This window comes from Gopherus flavomarginatus, chromosome 6 (genome assembly GCF_025201925.1).
Source record: "Gopherus flavomarginatus isolate rGopFla2 chromosome 6, rGopFla2.mat.asm, whole genome shotgun sequence".
In the NCBI taxonomy this organism is placed as follows: Eukaryota; Metazoa; Chordata; order Testudines; family Testudinidae; genus Gopherus; species Gopherus flavomarginatus.
Window position 1 is genome coordinate 113948703 of NC_066622.1, and position 20664 is coordinate 113969366.

Sequence of the window (20664 nt, forward strand, 5' to 3'; positions counted from 1 at the left end):
GTTTTACCCCATGAGCTACAGGCAGTCTACTCCTCTACAATGTCCAGCACTTATTTTGAGAATCCTGTTATTATGCTAAACCTCTGACTGTATTCTGGCTCCCAACTAAATGGAATTTAAAAACAGTTTTTTTTTAATTCTTTCATTGATAAAGCACAGTAGAAACAACAAACCCAGCACCTGCATATTCTTTTATGCAATACTGAATATTTAGTTTTGACACTCTTATACACAAGAATATACAAAGAAGTCTCTATTCAAAGACTACTGCTAATCAATAGGCAAGTCATTGCGTTCGCTGACCTCCTTAAAATGCAGAACATTTGTTTAATTTTCATTTATATACCCCTTCTACGAGGCAATTGGATTCCGCTGGGCTCTCTGGTAGATGCTTAAGTCAGCAATCACTATAGTACAATTGGGGTTTCTGGTTATCACTATTTGGAAAGTACATTATTTGTCAAAGGTACAAAGCTGTAAAGGTAAAGCAAAGTTTCATGCATTTTTGCAGTGATCTGTAAATGCAGCCCTTCAATTACAATTTTTCCTGATGACTCATATTGCAGGTTGAAAAATAAATAACTAAAGTCTACAGGTAGAGAGAGAAATTCCAGGACCAGATTTCAGACTGGGAAAAGGGTGCAACATTATTTTTTAAATTAATTTGCTAATTACACATAAAATACTTAATGTGATAGTGCTACATAGGTGCTAACTTTTCTGACAACATTGACGCCCCCCTCTTACATATTAAACCCAACCAATGGTGTCAGAGGAAACACCTTAAACAACTCATCCAAAAAGAAGGAAATAAAATATCAAAACCAAAAAAAAAATAAAAAGAACTTACACCAGCAGAGTTTTTACCCCAAAAAGGCAGAAATCTAGAGACTCCACTAGATATTTTGCTACCACTATCCATTTTATGTAGAAAGTGAACAGAAAATATGGTGAGTGGCAGTTGCATAAAGTCATAAGGCAAGATAGATCTCATCTTTATAGCTTATTTTAACACATTCAATTCAGTTAATCTTATTAGATGTTGGTGGCAAGTTTATAAAAATTAGAATGGAAACAAAATATGTTTAATACCATTTTAATAATGTCACTTGTGGCGTATGGGAACATCAAACCTAAAAACAATCATCCTTTGATGACTGGCCTGTACGAGGTGTTATGAAATCTCTGACCCAACAGAAAAAAAATCCCAGAGAATTAGGATGAAATGCCTTTGGTTGCATTCACCCAGCAAAGACTTATTTTATGATTACTAATATCCTGTCCATTCTCTATTTGATTTTATTCATCCCATCTGCCAGTCTACTTACTCATTGGTGTTGCCTGCTGGTCTCAGCTACCTCAATCTCTCACTCACTGGCAATTTTTCCAGAGTGGGGTCCATACCTAGTGTGGTTTCAGGGAGCTGCTGTTCTAGCAGACTCCATGTGCTGGTATCTTTTCATGAACATTCACATGAGCCGCATTTGATTCATAGGAAAGTCTGCTGTAAGCCAAATTTTAGGTCATTGGTTGAATTAAAAACCAATATCTAACTGAGGACAGCCATTACTTATTGCAGAAATAATTAACGAAGTTTGGTCATCCAGTCAGAGAACAATCACATAGCCTGAAGGACGAATTCTGAGTATCAAATATTATGAACAGCTCATGAAATCCATGAGCATCAATTTGTTCACTTAAACTATTTTCAAACAATGAAGTTGAAAATCTTGATTTTTCTCATAGACAAGTCACATACAGACCACCTTGCCCCAAAGTAAGTCAAGAGAAAGAGTTACTTTTCTATGGTTATGCAAGCATAGGTGGATCATGGGGGACACTTCACTGACGTCAGCGTGGGATGGTCAGGGAAGGCACATGACTCTCTCATCTTTAAGAACGCAAGAGTTTTCAGAGAGCTGCGAGCAGGGACTATCTCGACTGGCAGATTAGTTGTTGGGAATGTTGAAATGCCAGTAGTGATCCTGGGTGACCAAGCCTACTTCTTGCTCCTTTGACTCATGAAGTTGTCCACTGGACATTCTGAAAGCACCAAGGAACAATTCAACTATCAGCTCAGTAGGTGCAGAATGACATTTTTCCTCCCAAGATCTTGCTAATTCTTAATGTTATTGAAAATAGATAAAATACCTAGATGAAGGCATTTTCTGTCACTCCTGCTGTCCTCTTTATTTTTCAAAGTAAAAAGGTTTTGCTTTAGATTCTTTATAGTCACTAGTAAAAAAGAGAATAAAGGAAAATCTATAGTTGCATGTATAGAAGAACAATTAAGTTAGCTGATTAATAGAGTATTCACAAATTACAGAGTGGGAGGTGGCAGCATTATCAGGTGACAGTGTCTCTCCATAACACATGGTAATGACTGTTAACTCTGGTTCCAGCTATTGTTTCATGTGCAAACATGAAACAATAAAAGGAGGAGGTAGCTAAAAGGAGGAGGTAGCAAAGGCACACTATTACTGTTACAACAAGACTTTTGTACATATAGATAATCCGTCAATAAAAGAAAAAAAAACAGACCTCAAACTCTTCCCATGTAAAAGCTGATAAATACACCGAATGCACCAAATTCTGCCCTTTTTTGTTCCCCTCAGGCCCTCGACAAGTCAATCAGCTGCACACGTGCAATGACAGGTAATATTTACCTCAAATTGCCTTATTTTACTTTACCTATTTTAGTATCTACCTCTTCTCCCTTTTGCTACATCTATCACTGCTTCTTTATCCATATATTAGAGTCTTCTTTATTCACACTAATCCTATCTAGAGAACAGTTACCCTCCAGTTTCTATACTCATAACAAAATACAGATGACAAGGGTGATTATATTTGTTACAACGATGAGATAACTAACCTGAATACTTAATGAGTGTTCTTGTGTGATTTCTCACCAGAATATCTCATTACGCAGTGTTTGCACATGAAACAATAGCTGGAACCAGAGTTAACAGTCATTACCATGTGTTATGGAGAGACACTGTCACCTGATAATGCTGCCACCTCCCACTCTGTAATTTGTGAATACTCTATTAATCAGCCAACTTAATTGTTCTTCTAAACATGCAACTATAGATTTTTCTTTATTCTCTTTTTTACTAGTGACTATAAAGAATCTAAAGCAAAACCTTTTTACTTTGAAAAATAAAGAGGACAGCAGGAGTGACTGAAACTAGCATAATTAAGGGTGCATAACAATTTCAACTGTATTCACTTCCTCATAGCAACCTTCCCACTAACACAAAGAATATGGCGAAGCACACCTGAGTTCTCTCTGCACAGGTAGGTAGTCACAAGGAGGACTTATGTGTTACAATGCTCCATAGCACTATAACAGCTAACTTTTAGGCATTCTGCTGCCTGGTGGAATTCGCAGCCCTGAGGGCTTGTCTACACTGACACGGTTTGTTGCCAAAAACTTTTAAAATTGCAGCACTAGCCATATAAAAGTTTTACTCTCCATGCTGGCCAGTGCTTCTGGCTACTAATGAGGTATTACAGTGGGTGAGTCAGCATGGCCACAAGGAAGCACTGAGCCTTTATTATGCACAAGTAGTTGCACTGATGTCACATGTGCTTAAAGTTAGCACATGCATGAATGTTTGCAATGTTGGGTAAAGCTTAATGGAGGCCTTAGTTTTTAAGAGTATGATTCAACATCTATTGAAGTTAAATGGAATGACTCCCATTGACTTCCATGGCCATTGAGTCTTATGCTTTAGAGAGCACTAAGGCTGTGATCAAAAGCCTGTTGACGTTAATGGGAGGCCTTCCATTGACTTCATCGGGCTTTTTCATCAGGCTCTACCTTTTAATTTTATTTGCCTGTGAAAATAGATGCCAAGCAAATTTATAGCACATAAAGGCAAGACTTGCACAAATTAATACTTTAAAAATATTCTTTGACAATAGATTGTTGATTCCTTTCCATACCTCAAATGTAAAGTCTTCATGAACTGAAAATTGAGACAATCTGCTATGGTCTTTAATATCTGAATTTCTGTTTAAATTAAAATGATTTAAGTAGTATCAAAATATTTCATTGTAGGAGTTTAAATAAAAAATAAAAATATAACTGTAAAACTAACCTCTAGGAAAGCTATTCAATAGGTGAAGTAAAGGGCTACAAAAGAATAAGAAGTATAAAATGTAATACATAAAATGGAAATCTTAATCAAATTTGAAAAACATCAATATTTAAACAAGATAATCATTATTCACTATCATAAATGGTATTTTTTTACATAATGGATATTACCAAAAATCCCCTGCTAGCTAGGGAAAAAAGCTATAACATTTCATAGCTGTGAAATATAGTTTTATTTAAAATGTAAAGTTCACAGGAATATTTTATCATAGTTATTACCATTTACAATGCATGACTTTTCAAATATCTGGAAAACCTCTCTGAGCTCTCACATCTTCCTTCGTGGATGGAGGGAACAAACCAAATTTCTATACAACTTTCTATACAACTTCTCACACAGTTACAGATCAAGGACACAATGCAACATATCATGAGTTTGTGTAAATGATCATGCAGCTATCTGACACAAGGAACAATATTAATCATTCTCATTAAAGTTGCATGTTTAAACACACAGAAGTAAGCAAATATTAATGTTGCACATTCATTTTTGCTAGAAGGAGCAGAACGACTAAGGTAGTTCCTCTAGTACTTACAGGTGAGCATCTGTACCTCACTGCCACTTTAGGCATCTATGTCAAACATTTAAGCACCCTGGCATTCAGAAACCCCATGTTCAGCTGCTGCCTAACTATGTAGGGGCCTAACTCCCTAGACACCTAAAGTCAAGGAGACACCTACATTTTGGTAGCTGGGTATGAACACACCAGCCAAAGTCCTGACACTGCCCAGCAGTTTGGTGCCTTACTCAAACTTAAGCCTCAGCAAGGTCCACTATCTAGGCATTCCCTCTACATTGCCTTCAGGGCTCAATCTGGTAGATGGTCTCGGAGCATAGCTAAATCTATACAAAATGTGGTGGAGAAGGTGCTTTACCTCCTTGTAATCTTTAGCTCAGTCATTAGTGCCTTCACTCAGGATGTAGGAGACCTAGGTTCAAATCTTCCCTTTGCCTGGTGGGGCACAGGGACTTGAGTCTCCTACCTCTTAGGAGAGTGCACTAACTACAGGGATACATAGTCATTTTCACTCTCACCTTATGAATATATAATTATGTATATACAGTGGAACAACAATAGGAGAGATTGAGAGACCTGCATCAGAATATCTCCTTCACCATTCCAGTAATTAAAGTACTTCCTTGAGAGGTGGGGAATCCAAGTTCCACTCCCTGCTCTACATCAAGCAAAGCATAGATTTGAAGCCAGCTGTCCTAAAGCCTAAGTGAGTGTTCTAACCACTGAGCTAAAGGAATTACTCCTTCAGTTTTTCTTGGAAAATAACTGACCTGGCTTAGGCACCTAACCCCAGGCGATGGTTTGTGGCTATGACTCCTGGGAGTGGAGGGAAACACTTTCCTATGGCCTGGAGGTAGACACCTAATTCTCTTGAAGGGCCGAGGGCTAGGCCATACTCCTCTCCTCAGCATTTTGCATTGGCTCAGTATGCTGGGTTCTGTCAGTCTCTTTATTAGGTGCCTAACTCTCCTCATGCTTCCTATAGGGAGCCTTGCTGGGCACCTATCTCAGGGCTTGTCTACACTACCAAGTTTCATTGTCAAAACGTATGCCGACACCCAAAAGTCGACAAAACAAAAATTGCCAAAGGGTGTTCACACTTGCTCCCTCTGTCCACAGATCATGTCCACATTATCAACAGGATGAACAATGAACCATGGGTATGTATCCCACAGTGCAGTGTGCACAGTGCAGTGTTGTGGGAAGAAAGAGCTGATCACTGTGCATCTTGGGATTCTCTCCAAGTTCTCCCACAGTCCCCTGATCCGCTGAAAGCAGCACCATGAGTAGCTCTGTGAGCTCTCCGTGCTGAGGAATGGCAAAGGAGCACAGCAGTCTGTCCCCCTCACCCTGCAGCAGCAGTCTGCCTGCTGCTATGTTCCTAGTGCCAGTCAGAATAGGAGCATTCCAATGATTTGCTCTTTGTTTGTTCCTCACATGGAGCAGCACACAGATACTTCTTGGAGCTTTGAAAGGGGAGGAGTGCATGCCTGCAGGGCAGCAGAGATCAAAACACTGAGCAGAGCAATCAGGGCAGGCATTGTGAGATACTGGCTGAAGCCAGTTCTGTCAATAAAACAATCAGCAGTGGACACAAGAACAAATGGATATAAACTAGCCATCAGGAAGTTTAGACTTGAAATTAGATGAAGATTTCTAACCAATGGAGGACTGAAGTTCTGGAACAGCCTTCCAAGGGGAGCAGAGGAGGCAAAAGGCATATCTGGCTTCAAGATTAAGCTTGATTAGTTTATGGAAGGGATGGTATGATGGGCTAGCCTAATTCTGGCAATTAATTGATCTTTGACTATTAGTGGTAAATATGCCCAATGGCCTGTGATGGGACACTAGATAGGGTGGAATCTGAGTTACTACAGAGAATTCTTTCCTGGGTGTCTGGTTGGTGAGTCTTGCTCACATGCTCAGGGTTAAGCTGATCGCCATATCTGGGGTCAGGAAGGAATTTTCCTCCAGGGCAGATTGGCAGAGGCCCTAGGGGGGTTTCACCTTCCTCTGCAGCGTAGTGCATGGGTCACTTGCTGGAGGATTCTCTGCACCTTGGAGTCTTTAAACTACAAGTTGAGGACTTCCGTAGTTCAGACATAGGTCAGCGGGTTGTTACAGGAATGGCTGGATGAGTTTCTGTGGCCTGCATTGTGCAGGTGGTCAGACTAGAAGATCATAATGGTCCCTTCTGACCTTAAAGTTTATAAGTCTATACTGGCTTTTTATCAAAAAAAAATGTGTTTTTCTCTTGTGAAGTCATATCTTGTAGGTAATGTGGCAAAAGTGATTAGGAGGGAATCTAAATAAGGAGAGAAAGATAAACCTGGTTATGTCATGCAAATAGGGCATCATATAAGAAGGCATAGAGGTGACAACAAACTAAGTGTCATGGCTAATGTGACTCGGAAGGCTGGAGTGAATGTGAGAGAAGGCCAGATCAGAGATGTAAGCCTCTTGAAAGCAATGACAAGAAGTTTAAAATTGATACACAGTAACTGGCGAGCTAGTGGATGAATTTAAGAGGGAGAAAATGGGAGATATGGTCTGAGTGACAAGACATAGGCTGATGCTGGAGACAGCATTTGAATGCAAGGCAGTGAGACAAGTTGAGTATTCCAGAGACTGAAGAAGAGGAGGTTACAGTAGCTGAGAAGCCATATAATTATTAAGCCAATGGGCACTGTGACACTGGCCCACCAGCTGCCAGCTCAGGACAAGGCCCCAGGCCTAACTGAACATCAACAACTGCATAGCTGGAAACCAGTGTGGTTCACCTGTGTGTTAGCATTGTTAAAAATAGATGTTAAATTGATAAGAATGTGTTTAGACTTGATGAAATACTTGTAAGATGCTGCATGTATTGATCTGACCTATAACCTCTGTAGTCCATGGCATAAAGTTATATCGAGTGTTTGCATTGTAAGCCTCTAATTGTGTAACTCACCCAACAGAAAAGAAGCATTAATTCATGTAAAGTGCTCATTCTGCACACAGGCAGGCCTGCTGAAACCAAATGAGCCATTGTGAAGCATCAAAGAACAGACTTTATTGATTGCCCCACACACAGGACAAGAAGACAGGCACCACACTTATTCTATCAGTTTGAACCCAGGGGGAAGGGAATAAAAATCTCTGAGCAAAATAAACTTCATCCTTTCTCTGCTTGGACCCCGAGCATAAGCAAGGAGCCTCCAGCTGTTTAGCTCTAAAGGAGTTTGATTACTATAGAAGGTTCTATTATATTTTTAAACCTAAGTCTGTAACTCATGTGTGTATTTTTTATCTACTACAACCTTGTAAATAACTAATTTCTTTTTCTTAGTTAATACATCTTTGGTTAATTTGTTACAGGATTGGCTACAAACATTGTCTTTGGTGAGAGATCTAGGGTTCAGTTGACCGGGGTAAGTGACTGGTCCTTTGGGACTGGGAATAATCTGAATATTGTTTTGATTTTTGGTTTAACGGATCATCTATCACAAACACAAGCTTGTCTGGGTGGTAGACAGGCATGCCCAAGTGGACTGTCTGTGACTCCATGGTAAGGAGGTTATAGGGCTTGTGGAGTTTATACTTCTTACTGCATTGTTGAAATCTAATTATAGAACATATAACCAGTTTGGGGGTTTTGCCCTGGTTCTTGACAGTCTGCCCTGAGGTTGGCATTCACAGTCGTAAGCCACGCCAGATAGCTTGACGGGGTGCTCTGCCTCTGCTGGGGTGTTGTCTGATAATCAGATTCTGTTAGTCAGAAACATCATTAATTGCAAGTCACCCAATCAGGGAGCTGGAAATTTCCATAACTGAAACACAGGAGCACAGTTAGGCATCAATAAGGATACAGCAGCCCATCCTCTGCTAGCTAAGACAACTCCATTCCAATGTAACTTTAAATATATTCTGCAGATCATATGCTAGGATATTTTGAAGTGTATTCTGTTAGAAATGTGTGAGACGTGGTTTATAATAGTCTTTATATCTAGGGAGAAAACATACCTGTTTGATTTAGGTGTTATTACTTCATGAATATTGTGTGTCCAGGATAATGAGAGATATATCACAAGAAAAGCGCTATAAAAATCATCTATGGTATACAATATGACAACCAAAAGAACATGGCTCATAAACACTACTGAGGTATTAATCAAAACACAACACTTTTTCCCAAATATGCAGGTAATCGCATCTACATTTTAGTCAGTGATGACATAAGGAAATATATCAATTAATTAATATAAATAGGTGATGAATTACCATGTTTAAAATGATTTTTAAGAACATAAAGTATGAAGAGTAGTTTAACTGGATACACTAACTGTACTTGTGTATTTATACACAGGCAACAGGAAAGAGGAGGTATTAAAGACTTCATTCCACATAAAAATGCAGTCCTGTCAGATCAATGTCTTTTATATAAGAAAGAATGAACTGCCAAACATATCAGATGGAGAATCCATTAAACATTATTGAAAGTCCCAGTGTCCCCTCTAGCTAAGAAGAGTTATTAGTCTGACAAAGTGCTAATGTAGAACTAATGGGATTTAATTTTATGAATTGTTTTCATAAATATTCTAAAATATCTTTGAATGTGTGAGAGTGTATTAGAGCAGAATATGAATAATTCATTGTGATAATTTTATTTACATAGTGAAATGATATTTGTTTGGCGTATCTTAAACCATAGTATCTAAGGCTGTCTGTCACAGTAACACACACTGTCATGTGGGAGACTAGCCAAAATACTATCCCACAGTGTCTCTCTGACACTCAAAATAACATGCATCTCTAATCTTCTTCCATTATTTGATCTTTGCCCTTACATATTACTTAGGATTTTCATTTTCAAAAGATATACTTCCTCTCTCTCTCTTTTTTTTTTTATTATTTTTCCTTCTGTTCATAAGAACCCTCTGTTCTTATTAAAGGACTCTTTCATTCCTCTTTCTTGTTGTTCTTTCCAGCAGAGAAAGAACATAAGAATGTGAGATGAAAGGATATGAAAAAATTCTTTGAGGAAATTCTTTGAGAGCGGCAGAGGGAATGGAACTCAGCTGCCTTTTTTTTTTAAACCATTCTCTCTCCTTGAATCTATGTTTGGCATAGAAGTGATGAGGAAAAGGTTTCTCAATTGCCTACCAGATTTGTTCCTTAAAGCATAATTTAATTTGTGTTGTCCTAGTTAGTTCCATTTCATAGATTTCAAAAAAAGATTTAATTTAACCCTCCCACCTCTACTGCCCTCTGCTCATTTTTCAACAAAGATTAAGTCAAGGAAGGCTAAAAATAGTACCTCCCCATGTCCTGGCCCTTATTTTCAGGAATAGTAGCCTTAAGTACTGTCCATATTAAGAATTCTAGAGCATCACCCTCAGTGAATATGCCATATATTCCTAAAGAGTGCTTATATCTTTTGCTCTAATAAGGATTACAGTAGCCAGCTAAGAAATCAGGATGTTAAATTTATTATGTTTCAGTGCCCAAAACTGACACTTCACAGTTCAGATAGAAAGATATGGTCCCTGCTCCAAAAGTTTACAGTCTAATGTAGTACTTGCTCTCATAACATTGCTATCAAAAGATACATTTGTCTTTTCCCTTTATAGTCATTAGGATTTAACCGCTCTCTATGCTTTGGCCTGTATTACAAACTTCCATATGACCATTAATATTTTTAGAAAAATACAGGAGGTAAAGAGACAAGCACTAAATTTCTAATTCCTACATATCCAACTAGATCTGTTTTTATTTCCTTTAAAGGTTTTTTCAACTTAACTCTTTCTGACTGGTAGATTGTAGATTGCAGCTCCACTTTTTCCTATTTGTATTTGTGTAGTCCTCTGGCTATAGTATTTCCTAGCTAGTAGTAGTTGTTTTGGGGTATCCAGGTGATTACCTGTCTTTTCTTGTACCATCCTTATCCAATTCAAGCTTTCCAGTGATATCTGTTGATCTTAAAAGCTCAGAATCCTTACTTGTTCTGAGTAGAGAAATATTTGCTAAAAAGTATCTTTTGGAGAAGGAAAAAAAAAAGATATCCTTGTAACAATATTTCCTAACCAACTGCTACCTTTTTATCAAAGAATCTTTAGGTTCTATATAACACTAAGGTTTTTCAGTCACTAAATTTATATATCATGGTCTTGAATGTATATAGTTCTTTATTCTGCAAGTTATCCTGAATGCCACATAATGCTCAGAGCTACATCTTTGCTTTATCCTTCCAAGTTTAAAGTTGGTATTATCTTGGCATACTGATATTTATCATCAATATTAGATAATCCTGCCTTCATCCATGGACATTTTCTGGTAGTTTCCATGTTATAGTCTCCCTTTTAGCACTCAAACTTCTCAAGATTTTTTTTAAAAAGGTTTTACCCATGGCAGATCAGCTACATATGCTAAGGGTATGATGTGCTGTTGTATGGCAAGAGTGAAAAGCTCAGTGCTGCTTCCAGACTGTATTGTATTTAATTATGTACAGGAGAGAGCGCAGACACATTCTGCCATGTCTCTTTCACCTATCAGATAGGATTAACTACACTCCTGATAACATAATAGATACAGACTAAGGCCCAAGTCCACAAAGGTAGTTAAGCAGTGTTGTAATGCCCAACCCCTGCAACGTACTGGACTCTTCAGCCCCTAATTAGGTACCCAGGCTCCCCATACAATGTGTGGGGGAGAGTTAGGTGCCTAAGAAGGGAGAGGGAAGCCACAAAAGGTACTTAGGCTCAGCATTGCAACACCTAATTTTTAGGCACCTGCTCACCTAGTGAAATTCAAAGCCCTAAGTTAGGCACTCTGGCTCCCTATAAAATGCATGAGAGAGTTAGGGATCTAAGAATGGGGTTAATAGAAGACAGCAAGTTGAGTGGAAAGCCATCTAAATTGGCCAGTAAGAAATGCTAAGGAGGAAGTGTGGCCTAAGCCCTGCCTGTCAAAGAGATTTAGGTGCCCAAATCCAAGCCCAGGGGTGGCACCTATCTCTGCATGGGTTTCAGAGACATGAACTCTATTGTGGAGCGAGGCACCTAAGACAGGTCATCCCTCTCTCACAAAAAAACATAGCAATCTCAATAGCCCAGTAGTTAGTGCACCTACTTAGGATGTGGGAGTGCTAGGTTCAAATCCCTACTCTACCAGATTTGTATCAGGGATTTGCATATCAGTCTCCTACATCCCAGGTGAATATCCCACCCAGATGGTGAAACACAAATTCTCAAACACTTCCACTGAAAAGTTCCAGACCTGCTCATTCCTCCCTTTTGCGACAGGTATCAAATTTTATGCATGCTCTGATGACACTTACAGGATCAAATCTTGCTAGTGAGATAGATGTTCCCCTGATTTGAGAATCCTGCTCAGAGGCTCAGTTTGAGCTGACTCTTTAGCTAGTGAGTGGTGACAGTCAACACTTAGTTGCCTATGGTATTATTCAGCTGCTGAGCGAGCAGTGGTTTTGAGATTGTCAATGGTGTCTAAACAGTGGACTTAGGCACCTAAAGAGGTAAATACCTCCTACATACCTTTGTGGATCTGGCCCTAAGCTTCAATAAAGAGACCGTTAAAATCAAGTGTGGTTCCTTTGGCTGCCTGACAGACACAGCCTTTTCTGCTGTCTCTTACCCCTAAAAGCCCTGAAAATAAAGCCTAAGCCACCCACTGGAAGATGAGGTTCTGACAGCCAGAACCTCTTCATTTGTTTGTCTCCTCCATACCTAACTTGTAACTATGTGTAAAGTAAACACTTTTTGTTCTAATCTACAGTACATTATTGGACATGTTTTTAGCAATAGCTAATTTATCTACAATAAGTTTGCTGGCTGTACTCGAAAGTCTAATAGGCGGCAGGTTCCAAACTACTGTATATGCAACAGAGTATTTGCTGAGATATTCCCTAAATCTTCTGTTGCATAAAAACTGTTTACCCCAATGGTGTTAACATTATAGAGACTTAAATGGTTGAGTACTACTGTTGCTGGGGATATTACTTCTGTCTATCACAGTGGAAACCTGTCCAGTGGAATTTCTTATCTGTCACACAGATGCAACCTACAGCTTATCCTGGGTGTGCTGGTTATCTATCTTGCAGTAAAAGGGTGAATGCTTACATTGGGAAATGATTTGTATAGATTGCTGGATTTTAATGATAAGGGTACAATACTGTGGATCTTCAAGAGTGTCATTAGAAAAAAAAAATCAAGCACTTAACATAACCTCCTTAGAAAGCAATTTCTACTGTAATTATATAATACCAGTATATATGTCGTAGGAAGGTAGTAAATTTCAGGGGGTTAACTCACAATTTATTGGAGACAGGGCACTCTATAGCAAAAGAAAAGGTAACTTATGGACAGTCCATTTTGCTTACTGTTTGTAATGACTTTCACATATTAAAACAAATTTCTTTAGCAAAAATGTTGGCATTTGTAGCAGTTCCTTTATTTTGTAGAAGTCCAGTTTTACAGACAATATAAATGCTTTTTCTTTGGGGAATGTAAAATAATTAAATCTGTTGTAATTTTCTATAGACAGTAGACAAAGGTTTTGCAGCCTGCAAATCATTGTTGCATGTACAAAAAAAAAAAAAAAAAAGCTCAGTTTAGATTTAGTGAGTTCAAGGAAACAAAGTCATGAGTCAGTTTTATTTTCTTGTTTATTTTTTTTTAAAAATAAATTATATATGAAGTTCAGTCCATTTTTCAGGATCTTTTAGAAGAAACAAATTCACCTTTTAAATTAGTTATTAGGTTTATCTAATTCTAGCAAGTTTGTGCTTCTGCAACTGATTTTTTTTATATTGTGCAGCATAATCATTTTTATTAGTGTAAGAGTATACTTACATTCATACAGAGGTACAAGGAACAGATAAGTATGGAAAAACTTCTGCATCTGAAAGGAACAGTCTTCTAGCCATCTGGTGGAGATGGGGAATATTCTGAGCTATTGCTATTCTTTGGATACCCAAAAGGAGCCAGAGTCTAGAGCTCGAATAGATAATAAACAGAATATGTGCAAAACCATCAAACAAAAGAGATGACAGCACTTCTCTCAACTGTCGTTATTACCTCAAATCACCAATAACACTTGTGTCTTATTTGGGCTTAATCTCATCCAGATAGCTCTTACCTGGCCTTGATTAGAAGTTATGAAGAGACAATCCATTGTCCCCCAAAATGAAGATATAGAGCCAAGTGTCATCAGCATGCTGCACCCCAAAATCTCTCATACATTGTCCAAGGGGGAAACCACAATTAAGCCCTAAAGTGTCTCACATGAGACATGCCTTGAATCAGCACAGGAATTGCCCACACTAAGAGTGAACAGAATTACTCCAATTCGGACAATATCTACACCAGTGAAGGATCTTGTCCACTGCATACAAACATGTTAATATTTTTGATGTGATGCCTTTTTGGGATTTTTTTTCCCCCATAGATTCATAGCTTCCATGGCCAGAAGAGACCATTGTGATCATCTGGTATGACCTCCAGTACAACACAAGCCATAGAACTTCCCCAAAAATAATTCCTAGAGCATAGAAGAAACATCCCATTTTGATTTTAAAATTGTGAGTGATAGAAAATTCCCCCTGAACCACAGTAAATTGGTCCAGTGGCTAGCTACTCACACCACTAAGAAGTTGTCTTATTTCCAGTCTGACTTTGTCAAGCTTTAGGATGACCATATAGCAAGTGTAAAAATTGGGACGGGGGTAGAGGGTAATAGGTGCCTATATAACATAAAACCCAAAATTGGGACTGTCCCTATAAAATCGGGACATCTGGTCACCCTATCTAGCTTCAACTTCCAGCATTGGATCATGTCTGCATTAATTTCTCTGCTAGATTGAAGTGCCCATTATTAAAATATTTGTAGCCCATGTAGATAGCTATAGTCAGTAATCAAGTCTCTTTCTTTCAGCTCAATCTATTTAACTTCTTATAAGGCATGTTTTTAATCCTTTAATCGTTCTGGTGGCTCTTTCCCCAAACCCTCTCCAGTTTATCAATATCCTTCTTGAATTGTGAATACCAGAACTGGACACAATATTTCAGAAGCAGTCACATCAGTGCTAAATATAGAGGTACAATAACCTCTCTGCTCCTATTTGATATTCCTCTGTTTGCGCATCCTAGGAGTGCGTTAGCTCTTTTGGCCACAGCATCATATTGGGAACTCATTCAGCTGATTATCCACAAAAATCTTTTTCAGAGTCACTGCTTCTCCTTTTTGTACTGGTCTCACTTCAGACACAGCCTCTCTTATATACAGGAGTCGCACTGCAGAGTGGAGTTATCATAACCTTAGTCCCAGATTTGGACCTTAGCGTCCAAAATATGGGGGTTAGCATGAAAACCTCCAAGCTTAGCTACCAGCTTGGACCTGGTACTTGCTGCCACCACCCAAAAAATTAGAGTGTTTTGGGGCACTCTGGTCCCCCTGAAAAACCTTCCCTGGGGACCCCAAGACCCAAATCCCTTGAGTCTCACAACAAAGGGAAATAATCCTTTTTCCCTTCCCCCCTCCAGGTGCTCCTGGAGAGATACACAGACACAAGCTCTGTGAATCCAAACAGAGTGACTCCCCCTCTCCGTTCCCAGTCCTGGAAACAAAAGCACTTTCCTCTTCACCCAGAGGAAATGAAAAATCGGGCTAGCAAATCCAACACACACAGATCTCCCCCTGATTTCTTCCTCCCACCAATTCCCTGGTGAGTATAGACTCAATTTCCCTGAAATTTCCCAGAAAAGAATACTCCAACAGGTCTTAAAAGAAAGCTTTATATAAAAAGAAAGGAAAAATACATACAAATGGTCTCTCTGTATTAAGGTGACAAAATACAGGGTCAATTGCTTAAAAGAATATTGAATAAACAGCCTTATTCAAAAAGAATACAAATCAAAGCACTCCAGCACTTATATTCATGCAAATACCAAAGAAAAGAAACCATATAACTTACTATCTGATCTCTTTGTCCTTACACTTAGAAACAGAAGATTAGAAAACAGAAACTACTTCTCCAAAGCTCAGAGAAAGCAGGCAGACAGACAAAGACTCAGACACAAACTTCCCTCCACCCAGAGTTGAAAAAAATCCGATTTCCTGATTGGTCCTCTGGTCAGGTGCTTCAGGTGAAAGAGACATTAACCCTTAGCTATCTGTTTATGACAGGAGTGCCCTACTGTGTCCAAAAAATCCCTAAATTGTAAACCTCTTAGACAATGGGTGAACAACGACTGTCAGTGACAGGAGTAGAAATCATTTCCTGCAAGATCTTACCCCATTTTTACTAACAAGACACTTTGTCTTGTCTGGAATCAGCCTTAGACAACTCACTCACATAATATTAACACTTCACACTTGTACATCATCCAATAACCACAAGCCATTTTTCCCAGGATGCACTAGTTGAGGTCCATTCTCTGCACTGGACTATTCTTGTATGAATCTGCAATCCTTATTAACGCAAAGCGCACTTAGATGATTTGTCATACAGATGGTTTTCAGAGGTTCATTTATGTGACAAAGGTTTCTCTTGAGAACTACTGCTACGTATAGGAGCATGGAAAGCAAAAGTAACCAAGGAAGAAAACTGAATATCAGATATTGTGCTTCAATTGTTCTTAATGTTTATTTTCTTTACTTTCTAATTTTTAGCTACTGTGACTGGTTACACAGACAGGTGGGCCAACAGGAGAGAACTCTGAGTTTAGCCTTCACCTTTTGAACCCACCTCCTATTTTGATGTGAAACAGCCATACTATGTTGATATTTGAGCTCTCAGGCAAGGATGCATCAGGCAAGCTATGTTTAATAGAGATAGGGAAGTGTTATTACCATTATACAAGGCTCTTGTGAGACCTCATCTGGAATACTGTGTGCTATTCTGGTATCCTATGTTTAAGAAAGATGTACTCAATCTGGAATAGGTGCAGAGAAGGGCTACTAGGATGATCAGAGGAATGGAAAACCTACCTGTGAGAAAAGACTCAAAGAGCTTGGCTTGTTTAATCTGACCAAACAAAGCCTGAGGGGAGATATGATTGCTCTCTACAAATACATCAGAGGGATAGATATCAAGGAGAGAGATAACTCATTTTAGTTAAGGGCCAATGTTGGCACAATAACAAATGGATATAAACTGGTTATCAACAAGTTTAGGCTTGAAATTAGACAAAGGTTTCTAACCATCAGAGGAGTGATGTTTTGAAACAGCTTCCCAATGGCAGCAGTGGGGGCAAAAAGATTAACTGGTTTCAAGACTGAGTTTGATACATTTATGGAGGGACTGGTATGATGAAATTGCAGATGGGCCATATGCCATTGCAGGCAACTACTAATAGCAAATATTTCCAACAGCTGGACGTGGGACAATAGACAGTGACAGCTCAAGTTACTACAGAGAATTCTTTCCCAAGTGTCTGACAGGTGAGTCTCTCCGGTGTAATCAGGGTCTCGCTAATTATCATGTTTAGGGTCGGGAAGGAATTTTCCCTAGGGTCAGCTTGGTAGAGACCCTGTTTTTTGTTTTGTTTCCCCCACCACCACCTTCCTTTGCAACATAGTGGATTCCCTAGAACTTGAAATCTTAAATCACGATTTGAGGACTTCAGTAACTCAACAAGTGGTGATGGGTCTATTACAGGAGAGGATGGGTTCTGCGGCCTGCAATGTGCAGGAGGTCAGACCAGATGATCACGATGGTCCCTTCTGACCTTAAAGTCTGAGTCTATTTATTAGCCAGGATTTTAAAAGAGGTGTCATAGGTCTCACCCCCACTCTGAACTTTAGGGTACAGATGTGGGGACCTGCATGAACACTTCTAAGCTTAATTACCAGCTTAGATTTGGTCTCACTGCCACCATCCAGAATTTCTGAGTACCCAGATCACTCCCTTTCCCCCCCAAAACCTTCCCCTCCCTGGGTAGCCTTGAGAGACTCCTCCACCAAATCCCTGGTGAGTCTAGATCCAATTTCCTTGAATCCCAAAAACAAGGAAGAATTACTCCTTCCCCCTCCCTTCCCCCCCCCCCACCAGTCCCTGGTGACTCCAGATCCAATTCCCTTGGATCTAAAAAACAGAGGGGAAAAATCAATCAGGTTCTTAAAAAGAAGGCTTTTAATTAGAGAAAGGAAAGGTAAAAGATAGAAAAAAAAATAAACCCTCTGGGAGACAGCATACCTCAGACAATAGATTGAAAACACGAGATGTTCCCCTGGGCAGAAATCTTAATACACACAAGAATACCCAATTTGATAATTCCCCCCAATTGCACCAAGACAAGTTACAAAAGAAAATAAACAAACCTATTTATTCCTTTCTAAAACTTACTACTCTGATAAGAGGCTGGTTCCTTGATCTTTTCCACTCCGGCTGAAACTGAAACTGACAAAACAAAGGAAACTTCCCTCCGTCCTTTTGAAACATCTTGTTCCCCCATTGGTTCCTCTGGTCAGGTGTCAGCTAGGCTAGGTGAACTTCTTAACCCTTTACAGGTAAAAGAGTCATTAATCCTTAATTATCTGTTTATGACAAGAGGAGTGGGCTTGATGGGGCAGAGGCGTCAAATTAATTGAATAATCTCTGGGAATTTTATTTGGGGTTGAGACTAGCTACTGGTTTGAATCTGATTTTTTGTTGTTGTTTTGGTGATTTTAGACTAGTGTCTTGTGGACTGTAATACTTTGGTTGTTGGGTTTAGTTTATAGGTGCTGGATGACGTTTGTGGCCTGTGACATAAAGAGGTCAGACAAGATGATTTGGTGGTCTCATCTGGCCTTAAACTCCATGGCTGTATGTGAAAGGCACCTAAGGTGCTAGTAGATAAGTGCATTTTTGGTGTGCATTTATTAACAGAAATATCTTAATTTTAATACTTGATTGATTGTTTTGCTTGTGTTTAGTTTTCTTTTTGTGATTTTTTTTTAAAAGTGTTTTGGTTTTTTTCTGCTGGCTCTGGTTTGTGTTGTTTGCTATTTTTCTGACAGTTGATCTACCAAGAATTTCTGCTCATGGTTATGATAGTATCAGTCTGAATATACACTTCTTTCTGCAAGGGGACTGGTGGAGGCAGATCATGTGGGTTTAATTTTTGTAACTGAAGCACCTAGCATAAAAATAAGTAAAATGAATAATTCTATTTAAACTATATCAGCAGTCTATCTTGTACACAATCCTTTTCGACAATGATCCCATTCCTTTGCAATTTTTAAAAAGGCAATATTTAATCAGATTCTCTCTTCTACCTCTATAGCTATTTACTTATATGGTCCCCATTCCCATAGCAACTGAGCTCCTTTAGATTCTGGGTTCATAGAGCTGTCAAAGATACATGTTTAAAAATGTTGGATGTTAGGTTCTGATCCTGAAACTACTTGAGCTCATGCATGGCTTAGTACAGAGGGATCTTAGTGTAAATGAGGATTATGCCCCTTATTTTTAAAAATTTATTAAATGGAAACAATGATTTATTCTGTAATATTAAAAAGTGGCCAGTGGAATAGGAATTGTTTTTTTTCCCATTTGTTCTGGAAGATGTAACATTACTCACTCATGCATCAGTTGTTATGGGGTCATCCCAAAAGACTGAAGATAAATAGCAAAGTGTTTACATTTGTTTACTCTGCACCTTATAGATAGATCCACTTAAAATTTGTAAGTTGAGATATTTTTAATTACCCAAATTCTGCCTCCTTTTGCACCTATGCAGCTCCATTAAAATGAATGAATATTTGCTGTGGGTATCAACAGTTATTTGAACTCATCCACAATGACTTTTGAAGGTGTTGAACTAAACCTATTAATTGCCATTCCTAATAGAAGAGGCAATTTGGTACATCAAATTGTTCCCAGAATAGTCTATTGAAGTGAATTTGTATTTGAGGGCAGAATGTAGCCCACAGTGACTATTACTAGTAGCAAGAATCCTATTATCTCAGGTGCATGATAATTGGTTTGATCTTCAACTACAGATCCAATCAATTCTCATTATCAAACTACTTGGCACTTAGAGTTTGATATGAACAATGAATTTCATGTGCTTTAAGCTGATAAAGAGAATATCACCTGTCCAAAGCAATAAGAAATAATTAAGGATACATTAGATAATTGTGAGAAATTCATAAACTGGTTCTGGCATTAGTTGAAGCTCAGTGGGAAACCTAATAAAATGTCTGTTGGGTTATTTTTCTGTATTGTCAGCATATTGAAAGTTAATGACTTTTAGAGCAGGTCAACTGAAAAGTGTTTTCATACTTTTACTATCAAGCTTTTATTTCCTTTGTCAGTGGTTATTTCCAAACTCTAGCAGTTGTGGACATGATTAAAGGTTAAAGGGGAGACTACAACGGGTCGTACTGAAGGGTGAACTGTCAGGCTGGAAGGAGGTTACTAGTGGAGTTCCTCAAGTTTTGAGACCAAGCTTATTTAACCTTTTTATTACTGACCTTGGCACAAAAAGCAGGAATGTGCTAATAAAGTTTGCGGATGACACAAAGCTGGGGGGTATTGCTAACATGGAGAAGGACCGGGATATCATACAGGAAGATCTGGATGACCTTGTAAACTGGAGTAATAGTAATAGGATGAAATTTAATAGTGAAAAGTGCAAGGTCATGCACTTTAGGGATCAATAATAAGAATTTTAGATATACATTGGGGACACATCAGTTGGAAGCAACAGAGGAGGAGAAGGACCTTGGGGTATTGGTTGATCACAGGATGACTATGAGCCGCCAATGTGATATGGCCATTAAAAAAGCTAATGCAGTTTTAGGATGCATCAGGCGAGGTATTTCCAGCAAAGATAAGGAGGTGTTAGTACCATTATATAAGGCACTGGTGAGACCCCACCTTGAATACTGTGTGCAGTTCTGGGGGTCTCCCATGTTTAAGAAGGATGAATTCAAACTGGAACAGGTTCAGAGACGGATTGCTAGGATGATCTGAGGAATGGAAAACCTGTCCTATGA